We start from the raw sequence: 14,433 nt of genomic DNA on the forward strand, positions 1-14,433 counted from the left end.
AAGTATGCCTAATTCGCACCACCCTCCAAAAACTCAACCTGGTCCTAGGGTAATCCATTCTGGCTTCAGCGTGCCTGGCCACCAAAATGAAGACCTCCGAGGGAGAATGCAAGTCATGTAGTAACAGGTTTACTAGGATGGAAATCAGGAAATGCAGACAGAAGAGAATGTGAACATGTTTACACTATCCTACTCTAGATTCATCAAGCCCTGCCCCGTCCCCAATTCCAGTGAAGCTAATACCCAATGTCTTTAGGCAACACCTCATCACAATTTAATCACTGATATACTGGAGGTACCAGAAGCTCCTCCTCTCCATAGGCCCTCAGCTTTACAACTCTTATGCAGCGTCGGATTGTGAAGGCGGGCAGTCGGGCATTGGCCGATGGGCCGGTGCCCAAGGGTGACATGTGGGCCATTTTTTAAAGGGCCTCTGATTCATTCCTGCCCTCCCAGGCCATCGCACTTCAGGCAATGGTGTGCGGGGCAAAGGTGTTAAGTGTGACAATCTGCCTTAATGGTGTCCAGGTGTTGCTCTATTTGATGGGTCATTCTTACCTCGGTCCCCAGTGGGGCCAGAACCAGTGTCTTGCCCCTGATGCCCCCCCTGCCAGGCCTTCACATTCAGACACTGGTGGGTGGGGGCAGGTGGGAGTATGCAGATGTCTCACTGGGGGAGCAGGATTTTTGGATATGGGCCATCCACACCTCAGGTCCTGCTGAAGCAGCAGTAGCTGTGCCCTTTTTAGGCCAGCTGGCGAGAGTTAATGACTCAGAGTAGCGCGGGCGAACCCCGCCCCTCTTCTCCATTGGCTGGCCTCCTAAACGGTGGCCAGCCATTGGAGAAGAGGTCTCAGTGATGTCATTCTTTCCATCTAAGCCTCGTCCTTTTCGGATTGGGGGCGTGTTTTTTAGTTTTGTTCTACCCTCTTCTCCAATGGCTGGAATGTAAAAACAACAGTCAAAGACACTCCCGTTGTTTACATTCCAGCCAATGGAGAAGAGGGGAGAAAGAAAAACACGCCCCACAGTCTGAAAAGGACGGGGATTACAGACATGGCGAGCGCTTGTCTAATGGATCATCAGAATCAAGTTTCTGACTACTTTCTTCTTCCTGTTTCTTGGGGCAGACAAGCAGCGTGGGCTAAAGTTGCATGATGGGAGTTGTAGTTTTTACTTTGTTTATGACGAAGCCCCGCTTGTGTGTGGGGGACGGGGCCTCATCCATGCCATGCCTGCGCGGCCAGGAAGGAAGCCCGTATCCCCCCCCACCCCACCCAGAGCACAGCCACCTGGCACCCCGCGGGCTCCGATCCTGGCATAACTTGCGATGCTTCATGCTCTGCATGCCGCCTCCTGAGAAATCCCCAAGACACGCCCCTCTGCCAACCAGTCTTGACCCTGGCCTAGCAAAGTATCGCTGGCGGGGGACTGGTCTCCTGCCCCTGCAACCAGATTAGCCCACAGGACACCAATGAGCCCCCCAAAATTCAACTGCCCTTGACAAAAGGCACCCGCCGCCAACATCTCCCCTGGTCTGAAAATTCCCAGCCGATCTGGCGCAAGACAACCCACATCTCTGACGTACATCTCCAGCCAGCATGATGAAGAAATGGTGGAGCACATGACTGGTGGCATTTGGGCTGACTGGCATGCGGAGAGCATAAGGACAACAGGGTGGTGCAAGCGCATGTGAGTGACTTAGAATCAAGGGCAGCCGCAGCCTCCGGGCAACTTTCCGGCGTCTCCTGTAAAGCCCTTTAAACCCTCCAGCTCTCCTCACGTTCAATGGCTTTGGGCAGGAACGCAGACTGGGGCTCGCTTTCTTTCAAGTTGGGATACACCCCGTCTGCTCAGCCTTTCTCGCACCGGAGGGGAGCAGCAGGGGCTGTCTTTCCAGGTATTACTTGCACCGCCAATGCCACAGCTATTAGCATGCCAGGGCCCTGCTTTGCCGGTCCAAACCCATCTTTCCCTCACCGAGGGGAGGGGGCGCCAAACACCCACTGAAAGCCCCCACTGTCCCACGGCACACTCCCAACTCCACCAACCACTGGGCCAGCGCCCCCCCCTGCAGCCTTATGAAAAATGCCAGTCCTCTATCCGTACCGCCCAACCGCCCAACCGCCATCTCCCTGCACTCGACCCCCACAACCAACTTGACGCATGAAACTTCCTTGCATACTTTGTAGTTGGACTTTGGCACTTTCTCCCCGGGGGCCCCCGCCCTCTCTGTTGCTGCAGACTTGGATCGCTCCCACGCCTTATTTTACGTGCTGGGAGCTGCGCAGGAAGGGGGCTTTCCTTCACGGTATTTTGCCTTGGTATGCCGTCCTGTGCTTGTGGTGAATGCCCCCCCCACCCACTCCTTACCATTTACTGCCTCATTGCCCCTGGCTTCTCCACTCTGCACGCATCTCATCCATCTACTTATTCCATGCAATTACTTCCTGAAGCACGACGTCCCCCCCTCCTTGAGCCGCTCTTCCGAACTTACGGCCCCAGCAAGCCCCCGCCCGCCGCGCGAATCCCCCCCACCCACTCTCTCCTTTATCGACCGCACTGCAACCCACCCACGCCCCCCCATCCACCCCCACCTCACCTCACACTTTGTCGCCGTGGCACCTCTTCTCCTGACAAAATTCCTGGGTGTGTGTGGGTCTGTGTGTGTGTGTGTGGGTCTGTGTGTGGGGGAGTCTGGGTGTGTGGGGGGGTCTGTGTGTGGGGGGGTCTCTGTGAGTGTGTGTTTGAAGAAATAAAATGAAGGTGCACTTTTGTGTAAAGGTTTTTCAAAAGAATAATTGAACTAGAACAGGATTACATCCATAGCAGATTTTCAAGATAACTACTGACTGCGCGCTCCTATGTGAGAACTTTGTGTGTGTGTCTGTGTGTGGCTCTGTGTGTGTGTGGCTCTGTGTGTGTGGCTGTGTGTGTGTGTGGCTGTGTGTGTGTGTGGCTCTGTGTGTGTGTGCCTCTGTGTGTGTGTGTGTGGCTCTCTGTGTGTGTGTGGCTCTCTGTGTGTGTGTGGCTCTGTGTGTGTGTGTGAGTATGTCTCTCTGTGGCTTTGTGTGTGTGTGTGTGTGTGGGTCTGTGTGTGTTTGTGTGTGTGTTTGGCTCTATGTAAGTGTGTGGCTCCGTGTGTGTGTGGCTCTGTGTGTGTGTGTGTGGCTCTGTGTGTGTGTGTGTGTGGCTCTCTGTGTGTGGGTGTGGTGCAAATGCAATAGGTCTTGTATTTGCGAGAGATTAAGCTATTGGGATTGTAAATGACAATGCCATTTATATATCTGTTTTCAAAACCAACACATAAATAAAAAGTTTGTCATTTACAATGCCAATAGCTCTAACTTTTCCGAAGGCGAGACCGTTGCATTGTAAATGCTTGTTCTGGACCGCTCCCCTGCAAGGCCATCATCCTGAGGCTATGCAGGCCTGGGGAGGGTGTGACCTAAGAGAAGCCTTCCTGGAGGGTGTGTGTGTGTATTTGCATAGGCCTAGCTGTAAAGTAACCTTTGTTAGGCTTTTATTAAAGTAGAGAGGATGTGGAGTTGTGGCCAAAGCTGCCTACTTTGGCAGTCGGAGACTAGGTCCGAGGCCCAGCGTCAGCTCAACATCCTGTGATTCTGGGCAAATCACTTAATCTTCCAAAACCTAAAATAAAAATGCATTTTATCTTGTGTAGTGTAACTGTTGATCATGTAAATCGCTCCAATGCCCTAGCGCCGAGTTCACATTATGTAAAACTATAAAAAAGCAATTAGAAAATAAAACTGCAACTTATTTATGTTATAAGATTCTGCAAGGATCAGTGCATGATAATCTTCAGCTTAAACCTGCTTCGAGTGGACCTCGTCTTTACAAAAAGCAGCTTTAGTCCATATTTTAAAGTGCTTTCAACTTACATTGACTGTTTACATACTGATCAGAGGAAAAAAAATAGAGACGTTCGCATTTCTCTTCATTTTTACACTGCCCAGGATATTAAAACACAGGGCATGTCGGTAAAACAACAGCCAGGTGGCAACCCTAGCCAGACCAGCTATTGTGGCCCTTCGCCCATTTTATTTTACCTCGCCCACATAGCCAAAATGCAGAGCTTCTAGTTTTCACCAATCTCTCTTATTCTATAGGCTTTAAATGCTTAGGTTAATAAACATTTCTCTAAAAATGAGTCCAATGAGACTAACCAAATGATGGTTTCTGAAATGGGACGACCCGCGAATGTGGGCCACATTTTTGGGTCGGATTGCAACAACCCCTCTCCGACCCTGCTCTTACACTACTGCTAGCAACAGTTCACGTGAGAGGCGGGGGTGAGCTATTCAGTTCCCATGGGTATGCATGCTAAATGCTCCACTGGAGGAAAGCGCTGGTTCCATACTATGTCACACTGCTGGACTGGGGAGCGGCAAGATTTTTTAACCTATGATGTCATGTCATTAAGGGCCTACCATAACGTAAAGGAAAGTTATCAATATGTCTGCACCCAATCACCAAGGGAACACTGAATGACGATGCGTGGTTGGATTTGACGCATACTGGGGCAATTTGCAATGGATGACCCTTCACTCCGCTTTGTGGGCCGCAACCCCAGATGACTACAAGCTGATGTCTTTATAAGTCGGTCACAAGTACTGCACAGTATTGCGGTAGGAAGGCTCTTCGCCATCTCATGCTTAGTCAAGTGCAGTCTTCTACCATGGTCTGGGAGGCAGACAGGTAAGGTATAGCAGTGGTTAAGTGAGGCCAAAGTAGGTGGTCACGTGAGCCTGGGCTGACCACACTGTGAAACTTAATCTACTCTCAAATTGTTTGTCGAGATGCCTCTCTTGTGTTAGAGCAGGTATAGTAGTTCTGGGTCCTTCCTGAACCGCCCCCACAAAAAGCCATTGGAGCCACCGCCTAAGGAGTGGCAAGAGGATACTACTCACTAGTAATTTGGATTCCGTGTAGTGTCGTGGGTGGAACCTTTATATGCCATTCTGGATGAAACTATTACATGGCAGCATTCTGTGTTCTTCCCCAGTTCTCCAGTGTTTTGGTACAGGCTTCGTCACTCACACTACACTATGTGCAGTTTGTATCATTTTTATTGCCACTGAATCGAGAACTATTAATTTACATACGCGTGACTGCTGCGGCCCTCCGACTCGCAACCTGTGCAAACACTGCCACCTACAGTGAGAATCGGAAAATTACGTCTAAAAAGTCTTATGTTGCGCTAAGCAATCCTGCGCTAGTTCGTTCTCGTGAAGGTCTTTGTCTGAACTTAGTTATTTAACATGTTGTATTTTTTTTTTACAGAAATTTGCCAGTACAGATCACAAAAATGCGGGGTTGGCCCTGCAAAGCGGAGACTTTTGGTTACCCCCAGCTAGGGTGACCAGGCTGCCCGGATTTGTCGGGACAGCCCCTGGTTTTCACCCGTGGTCTCGGCAGATTTCTGCACAGTTGCCTCAGGTCCTGGTTAGGTTACTTTTCAGCTACGGTCCACTGAAACAGTGGGGTCTCATTTGTATGCGTTCCAAAGCAGGAGCAGTTAGAAGCTCTTATTAGAAAGCCATGTTATCAGCATGCACGATACTGGGATACAATGACTTTATTGATATGCTTAGTGACTCGTCTGTCTTTATTGATGAGCGCTGCCATAGTGCCAATATCAGCAACACTCCCCATCCCTCCCACAGCAATACTCTGGAGAAATAATCAGACGCAACACATTTTTAGTGGAGACAATTGCTGCAGGTTTATTTGCATAACAAATATGCCAACATGGTGGGTTATCTTACGGGTGATCCCAGGGCAGGCAGCCCCTCCCCACCTGCCCACCTGATGAGCCAAAATACCCGGTGACCCTCGCCAACCGGTGTTTGTCGATTTGAGGTAGGGGATAGCCCTCACACCGGCGGACCGCCAGTCCACCCCCTTACTCACACCCCTCCCAACTCAGGGGGTGGAGCGTTGCAGGCAATCCCCGGTTGCTCAGGTCCACAACCGCCCGAAGGACTAACGGGGCGCCGTCACTCCTCCAGGGTCCAACGTGAGGACCTCACTGGGGATTTTTGGCTTTCTCACCCTTACTGTGATCCTGCAGAGGGTACCCTTCTGTACCTTACAGCCTTTGGATCGCCCTGTAACTCCGCCTGCAACACAAAATGATAAGTTAGTGAATCACACCCCCCCCAGCCTGTATGCCGGGTACACAGTGGGGAGGGACATGGCGTCAGGGCAGCAAGAGAAAGAGGGTGATCAGTGGGCGGGAGAGGTATAAGTACCTCTCCCCCCACCCTCTCCTGCCGGGAAGTGAAGCAGGCCTGGAGGACCCTCAAGTGTTCCCCCAACACTGGGAGGCTAACAGTGTGCCATCCTGTGGCACTAAGGGGGGCCGCCCTCTTAGGAGGGCCCCCTTCGAGGGCCTGGGGCAGCCCTACATAGTGCCAATATCGGCAACACTCCCAGTGGTGGCTGGTGACATTTGAAAGTGGTGAGGCGTAAACTTTCTTTCACTGGACACAAGGCTATTTTGATGCAGTATAAGTGAGGCCAGCAATGACGGCAGCACAACACCATGGTGGAGACATACACAAATTACAACCACATCAACTGTGACATGAGGCTGATGCTGCTGTGCACCACCTAGGGAAGGATTCTTGAATTAGGCACATGTCACGCAATAAATATACAGCATTTCCTGAATAGAAAAAGGATGACAGCCTTCTTTCACTCCAAATGCACTGCAAGCCCTCCCATCACACAACCTATGTACTTAGCAACATGGTCCATGCTGTTAATTATGTGGATCTAAGCGCTATGTGAATGGAATTACTGAACGCTCTGACACAACAAGTGCATGATGACTGCTGCTCGGATTTTCACACCAGCCTCGGTGCCCGGAAGTATGCTTTGATTACTTGTCACTGCTGGTCTGAAAGGAAGCCGGTGTAATTGCAGTGGAGCGCCCTATAAGTGTGTTTTCCCGTGTCTGCTCGCAGCGGCCTTTCAGGAGCTTTGTGTTATCTGCACAGTCTCCTGCTGAGAAGCAGCGTCCTGCCCTGAGAGCCAATCAAGAGAGCATGGCGATTAGCGAATAAGGAACCTATTGTGCCACTAAAAGCGTAAAGTTAGCAGCGGGACTGCTGGATGCACATCACAGTTAATTACAATTTAATAAACTTCTTCCAAACAAACCACTCGCCCCAGCGAGGTCGTCCCTTTGGACCACAGGCGGCCAGGTATTATGCTGCATAATTTGCCTTTCCTTTTCCTTCCCGCACAATTTGTATCAACCCTGAAACATAATTTGGCCCTGTCCTGCCGCATAATTCTAGCGACACTGATTATTAGCAGGACAGGATTTACAATCAGTCACGGTTCACGGTGGAGAGGGGCGGGGGGGAGCAGGGAATTACAATAAAAAACAAAACTTACCTCATAGCGTAAGCCCGTCCGCGCCATCTCTGCTCTCCCCTGGCTTGGCGCCTTCACGTCGGCACTGGCAGCCTCTCTCAGCCAATCCAGGCGCGGGGGACACAGGTTTCTCTTCGCCCCAGCACACCCATTAGGAGACCGAAGGGCACCTAATTGGGCATGCGCAAAAAGGTAAAAACACAACTGCGCATGAGTGGGCACGGTGCGAAAATTCGCCCTCCGTCCCCACTCATGCGCACTTGTGTTGCTGTATGCTGGTGACAATCCTGTCAGTCAGCATGACGTCAATCCGCCCACTCAAGGGGTGAGCGGGCTGGCGTCATGTTGACTGACAAGATTGTCAGTTCTCCCTCGGCACGCCTCGTCTTCTTTGAACTTTAAAAAAAAAAACTGATTCAGGGAGCTGCGGGCGCGAGCGGGGGGCTACGCCCGTACGCCCCAATGGACGCACCGCTCCTGAACACTCCCCATCCCTCCCACAACAATACTCTGAAGAAATAATCAGACACAACACATTTTTAGTGGAGAAAATTGCTGTAGGTTTATTTGCATAACAAATATGCCAACATGGTGGGTTATCTTACGGGTGATCCCAGGGCAGGCATTCCCTCGCCGCCTGCCCACCTGATGAGCCAAAATACCCGGTGGCCCCGCCAACCGGTGTTTGTCGATTTGGGGGAGGGGATAGCCCCTCCCACCGGCAGGCTGCCAGTCCACCCCCTTACTCACGCCCCTCCCAACTCAGGGGGGCGGAGCGTTGCAGGCAACCCCTGGTTGCTCAGGTCCACAATCACCCGAAGGACTAACGGTGTGCAGTCGCTCCTCCAGGGTCTAACGTGAGCACCTCCCTGGGGATTTTTGGGTTTCGCACCCTTACTGTGCTCCTGCAGAGGGTACCCATCTGTACCTTACAGCCTCTGGATCGCCCTGAAACTCCGCCACAGCACTGGGTGTGGCCACCGTCACCCCAGGGCCCCCCACCACGATAGACCTAGTTACCTGCACCCTTTTTTTTTTTATCCTGAAAACCTTTATTTCTTGGAAACATGTTGACAGGCACAGTAGCCACTGCCAGAAGCCTGGATACATATACAAGAACCTCACTTCACATACACCTTTTGATCGAATCACAGCAGTGTAAATGACAGAACAATGAGGCTTCGTTGGTGTGTACAGCGGACTGGTGTTCCCGCCTGGGGGAGCTTAGCTGCTCTCCCCCAGGGTGTGCTTGTTGAACAGGTACTCGCCCATGCCATTCTGGGGCGCGCCCAGGCGCTTCAGGTTGGTGATGTAATCGCCAAGTTCCTTGATGGACTTCACCTGTTCCTCTAGGTACTCAGACTCCAGGAAGTCACAGAGGTGGGGGTCCACGTTGTCAGATGCCACCTTGTGCAGGTCCAGCAGGGCCTGGTTGACGTTCTTCTGCAGCTGCAGGGCCGCCTGCATGGCTACCAAGGTGTTGCTACACTCGTCACACTCTGGTTTCTTGACAACCTGCAGCACCATGCGCCCACCGCGCATGTTCTGGTACTTCATGAACTACTTCTCGGCGTGCTCGCACTCCTCGTGGCTCTGCTCCTTGAAGTACTTGGCTATGTGGGTCAGTGCCACGTCGTCCCAGTCGAAGTAGTAGGACATGGACAGGTAGACGTAGGAGGCGTACAGCTCGGTGTTGATCATGCGGTTGATGGCCGCCTCGCACTCGCGGTTGTAGTTCTGGCGCACCTGGGACTCCATGGCGTTGCTGCTGTTTCCAAGGCCTCTCCCAGATCAAGCAAGAATAGGTCCATTCCCCCTTTGGACAGGTGTATCTTATCTGCATTCAAACACCCTGTGGACTTGGCGTGCAGTAACCTATACAGGATAAAACCAAACCCCTATTCTCTGTGAATATACGCATTGCGCTGTTCACCCTCCTGCGCGAGGTCTCCATGGCTTCTCCTGAACACGCCCCCTGCCACACCTGCCGTGGTGTTATTTCAGACTACCATAATTCACCGGTCCCTAGTTTGATGCTCAACTCACACCTGTGTATAGCGCTTGTTGGAGCATGTCCATCGAAATAAGCCAGTCATCAACCTAGGTGACGCCTTGCCCTCCCCAACTTCTGCTAGTATTCTTGGGCAATGTTTTTTAATACTTTGTAGCGCATTAGTGCTTTAACCCAGAAGTTTCCCCAATCTTTGGACCGTAGCACACTTGTTGGATGACAACTTCCACCCTGCATGGCTGCCAGCTAAGGCTATAGGGCGGGAGAATTAACATATGTTTATTGTTACTCAACTCCATGGTACTTGATTTATCGACCTCAGATGGATGAAATGCTGAGTGGACCTACCAGGATCTGAACCTGTGACCAGGAGGTCGAACACAAGTCCTAACAGTTCTGCCACTCAACAGGCCTGTGAACTTGAATTCCAGGGCCGACTGCTGGCCTCTTAACCCTTACTTGGACATGCCTGACATCACTTTATTAAAGTTCGTGGCTAACCTAGTCACAGATGGCAAAACTAGGGGCTGAAAATTAGAAGTCAACTGAGATGATCGTTAGCTAGACCCAATACGGAGTGACCCTATGAATTGAGGTAAGGACCACCACACCCCGCATGTGATTCAGCCCAGGTTTACTTTGCCATGACCTCCTAAGACCTTTGAGATCACAATAAAACCCCACAGTGGCCAGGCAGCAGGCACCCAGCGATACCTGCCAGTCCTATTTCTCACCAACTCCTTGGTGCCTTGCGGAACTCCCTGCTGCAGGAGTCTTGTTGCGACCCCTACTCGCCCCTCTTGACCCGTAATGATTGACACCGCTTAAAATGTGTGGTTACCTCTCATCGGGGTCGGTGGAACGTATAACATGTGTCTTGAATGTACAATATATGTGGTGTTGTGCCGGAGTATAGGAATCAGAACCTAATAGTAACTGTGCTTAGGGCATGTGTTAATATCCAAATCTGTGATATCTTGATTATGCACGACATGCGCTAGTATTCAACTGCGACATCTGGCTTACGCACGGTGCAGCACCAATTGGCCCATCACATCAACTTTACAAACCCAGGAAGCAAGCCTGTGCTGGTTACGCCCAGGTCCTTGCCGTGCACGCCTTAACCTACAGAGCTCTTACTAACGGAGCATTTGTCCAAACAGAACTGACCCATCTGTATCCCCCTTCCAGATGACGATATATGTGCTTCATGTTTGCCTGCTTTCCTGCAAAGTGTTCCAGATCTTGCACTGCTATATCCAACCAGTTATCTACTTTCTCTGACCGCAAGTGGTAGGATACTGCAATTACCAAACCCAATGTAAACCTAAAATGCAAGCAGAACTTGTCAAGAGACATTCATCCTCTGTCCTTGACGTGCAGTAAACGTGGCAATCGACATTACAGAGCTGACTGTAGGAAGGTGGATACCTGACTATGGTTACCCCAGATTTTTCGCCTTGTGTTTAGCTGGTTTTTGACTTAGTTGGCCTGGGATCCTGCTAATCAGGGCCCCAGGCTATCTGCTCTCTCTATAAAATGGACTCCATGTACCTTAGGTACATACCTAATTGGATATTGGGCCACTCTTGTGAGTCCCTGTACAGTGTACTATAGGTACCCAGGGCATAGGTGCACCCAAGGCCTACCAGGGGCTGCAGCATATCTTATGCCACCCCTGGCTGGCCATCCAAACTGACACAACTGGCTGATTACTCAGCTGGGGCAAGGTCGTGTAATCACCCCTTGCTTAGATATAGTATTCCTATGTCTAACCTTATAATTGTGTTGGATACTTACTAAGAGCATGATGCTCTCAAATGCGGAAAGAAATATGGGAGGATTTTCATGTTTATTTCGACCCATCTGTGGGAAGTACCTTATGTTGGGGGTGCTTTGCGCTCAAGATTGGGAGACAACAGCAAAAACGAAAAAATATGTTGCATTCAAGAAATTCTTTTGCTGAGAATTATGTAACTAATTGATATACTAGCTATGTAGCTAAGAAAAATATACATGGAATAACTATACAATCTGTATGAATGATAAATAGGACAAGAAGACATAATTTCGCTTTAAGAATGAGATACAACTGTATATTTAGAATTATTGACTATGACTAACAGATTGGAAATTATATATTTTTTATGTACGTGCATAATTTGTAAATAGGACTTTTAATCATAAACGGAAAGAAAGACTAGAATATGGATCGTCACATGACCGGGCGGCGATTCACACTGGGTTGACGGTCAGTAATTAAAGAAGGACTACGATATGGAGCGTCGCATCACCGGGCGATGATTTGCACTGGGGTGTTTTTCTAAACGTTGCTGTATCTCAAGTTGGGGATTCAATACATCAGGAATCTGTATGGCACGAACTACTGGCCTTTATGTAGAACCTAATGCGAGTCGTTTACGACAGGGGGTCACTTTAGATATGGCCGCTGCATAATTACGATCCTCCTTTTCCGGGTTTGCGCGTTCTAGTCTCCCGGCCTGGGGTGTTTTTTTTACATTGCCGGGTCAACATTTAAGTCCGAGTCTTCCGGTCACATGTCACAACATACAGTTGGCAGTGAACCGGGAACCCCGCACGGAACGGACTGATCTTTACTACTGTGAGTAATAACTTTCGGAGTTTATGCGCGTTTTATATTAAGGTCGATTTAGGACGTGTTTTTATTTATGTGCCCCTACGTTTTTTTTCGCTAATTGATTTACGCATGCTGTGAGCCATCCACTGCAGCATAACGTGAGGTTCCCTGGTGTCGTAGGAGCGAATTGAAACTTTATAAGGTAACATTCTTTTGACCATACGTACTAGGTGCCTGGGGATATTATGGTCTGATGGTTTTGGTTAGACCAGTTAGATAGACCATATTTAGTCTTTGAGCCATGCACAAGAGTGCCATTGACTTCATGGAGTTTCATATGCTTATTTTTTTGCAGAGCGCCTATGTACTCGTAGTCGCAGCCATAACGACTACTTTTAGATGTGCCTCATTTTTAACAAACTTCTAAGAGGACAAATACACTGTGTTACGGTAGGAATTGGAACTCATCATGATCGAACAGCCACTATATAACAAGGGTTTGGGGCTTCACCAGCTTCATTTAAAGCTGATTTGGCGCCCTTCTTTTACTTTTCTGTATCCTTGTCCCCGGCCCTTATGCAGATATTTTAGACTTGGAAGCTTACTTGACCTTCCCTCGACTACTGAGGACAACTGGCCCCGCCAGGTCGGAATTATAACCGATGAGCCACTTTGCCATTTCTTTAAATTACACGTCCTGCGCATATATCTTACGATAGCGGGCATTTCTTGTAATACGTATCAGTCCCTATTTAAATTCCTGACCTCCCTTTGTTCTCTATTTTCATTATATTTTTCTGACAGACCTTTACCGTTTGTGCGACACGACCGCAAGGTATGTCATTTTAAGATGCTCTCCATTGGGGGAGCGGGTGATGAATTCATCACTGGATTTTTGTAGGATCGAGGCACACGTTGCGTTGCATGGAGCACGGGTGTGTCCTGGGTGACTAATGGCCTCACTACTGGTTAGTGTTGGGAATATTTTGCATAATAGATGCAACGTGCACGTTTGTACATGTAGGACCATTTGGAACTACTTGTGTTGCCTTAACCATCTTCTTGCCAAACTTGTCTCCACATGAAATACACTCACTGAGCACCACTGTTCTATGTTCTGATGCACCTGGTTTTTTAGAGTTTGTTGATGCTAGGAAAGATTATGTTTGATTTATCAGATGTTCCATGGTATATTTTGTATCTTTTTCCAGCCCTGAGGAGGCACGTTAACTCTGTTCCTCAGCTGGCTTTTGGAACGATTAAAAATATGCAAAAAAATCTCAAGTTTAAGAAATCAACGATTATTGCTGTCTTTGTTTTCATACTTTTTTTCTGTTCATATTCACAATACGAATGTTTATGATTGTTGTTCATGTGTGCATAGGCAATTCTTGCTACTAGTTATTTGTGTGTCTGTTGTGACACACTTTTTATTTTATTTTAATTTTTTATAATTTTATTTATTGTCACTAACTGCAGTTATACAACTTCGGGCCTACAACCTAAAGGGCCGGCCGCGTCCTACTCATTTCAGCTTATGCAATAGACACGTGCTTACACAGCCCATCAGCCGACAACCCGGGGGTCCGGCGGCGTAGATCTCGAAGGAGCTGCCCCATGCACAGTGTCACCGTCAAATAAACCATAGGGTACAGTTGTCAAGCATTTTTCCATTGTTTTCTCCCAAGGTACTTCCCTACGTACCCTTCCCTCCATTCTGCCGTATAGTTGTGTAACAAGTGTGTTCGTGCAACGACTAAACTAAAACTAACTCCCAACACATATTTTAGGCCTGTCTCCCCCCACACTTTCACTCCTTGTGCTCACCGTGTATAAGAAAAGTGTAAAATCCATAGTGACATTCCGGTCTGTTTCACAGCCACACCTGCACTCAGCGTGTTCCCCATTTGTTCCTACACTCTATCTGGGCAACCCCCTCCAGGATGTCTGTCCCGGTTGCAGTGACCTAGCCCTCCTTGAAGTGTACTGTGCGTCCGCATAGCCGCTCCTCTCATCTACACTTTACCTGTGCCACTTCGCGCCTCTGTCACACTCCATGGAGCAGTCTCTGTTACTGGCGTACGGCTCTCCTAGAGTGCCGGTTCTTTGTCTACTTGCCAACTCTGTGTCCCCGTCTCCGGACTGTCAGCTTCCTCTCGTTCCCTCCCACTGAGGTAAGTTTGGTATAGTGCCCAAAAATATTTAGGGCGACTCTTGGGGGGCAGTAATTCACTATAGTTCTCCGCTTGGGTGCTACAGTACAACATATCTCTCGCCCATCTATCTCTGGTTGGAGCGGCCCTCTCATCCAGCATTGTGCCACTACTCTCCTAGCCATTAGCATCCCCATGTCCGCAAGTCTGCGAATCGCTACTGGGAGCCTCTTGGAATTGCCTATAAGCGCCAAGCCCAGCTC

General features: G+C 49.4%; 1 long non-coding RNA gene and 1 pseudogene across 2 annotated transcripts in view; one reads left to right on the plus strand and one right to left on the minus strand.

The window, feature by feature from the left end:
• Window positions 1-14,433, plus strand: part of LOC144770238 (uncharacterized) — a 1,037,372-nt gene that overhangs the window by 378,532 nt on the left and 644,407 nt on the right. The gene's annotated exons all lie outside the window — the stretch shown is intronic.
• LOC144767367 (ferritin heavy chain B pseudogene) lies at window positions 8,436-9,175 on the minus strand (annotated as a pseudogene).

The sequence above is a fragment of the Lissotriton helveticus genome, chromosome 7, assembly GCF_964261635.1.
Source record: "Lissotriton helveticus chromosome 7, aLisHel1.1, whole genome shotgun sequence".
NCBI lineage: Eukaryota > Metazoa > Chordata > Amphibia > Caudata > Salamandridae > Lissotriton > Lissotriton helveticus.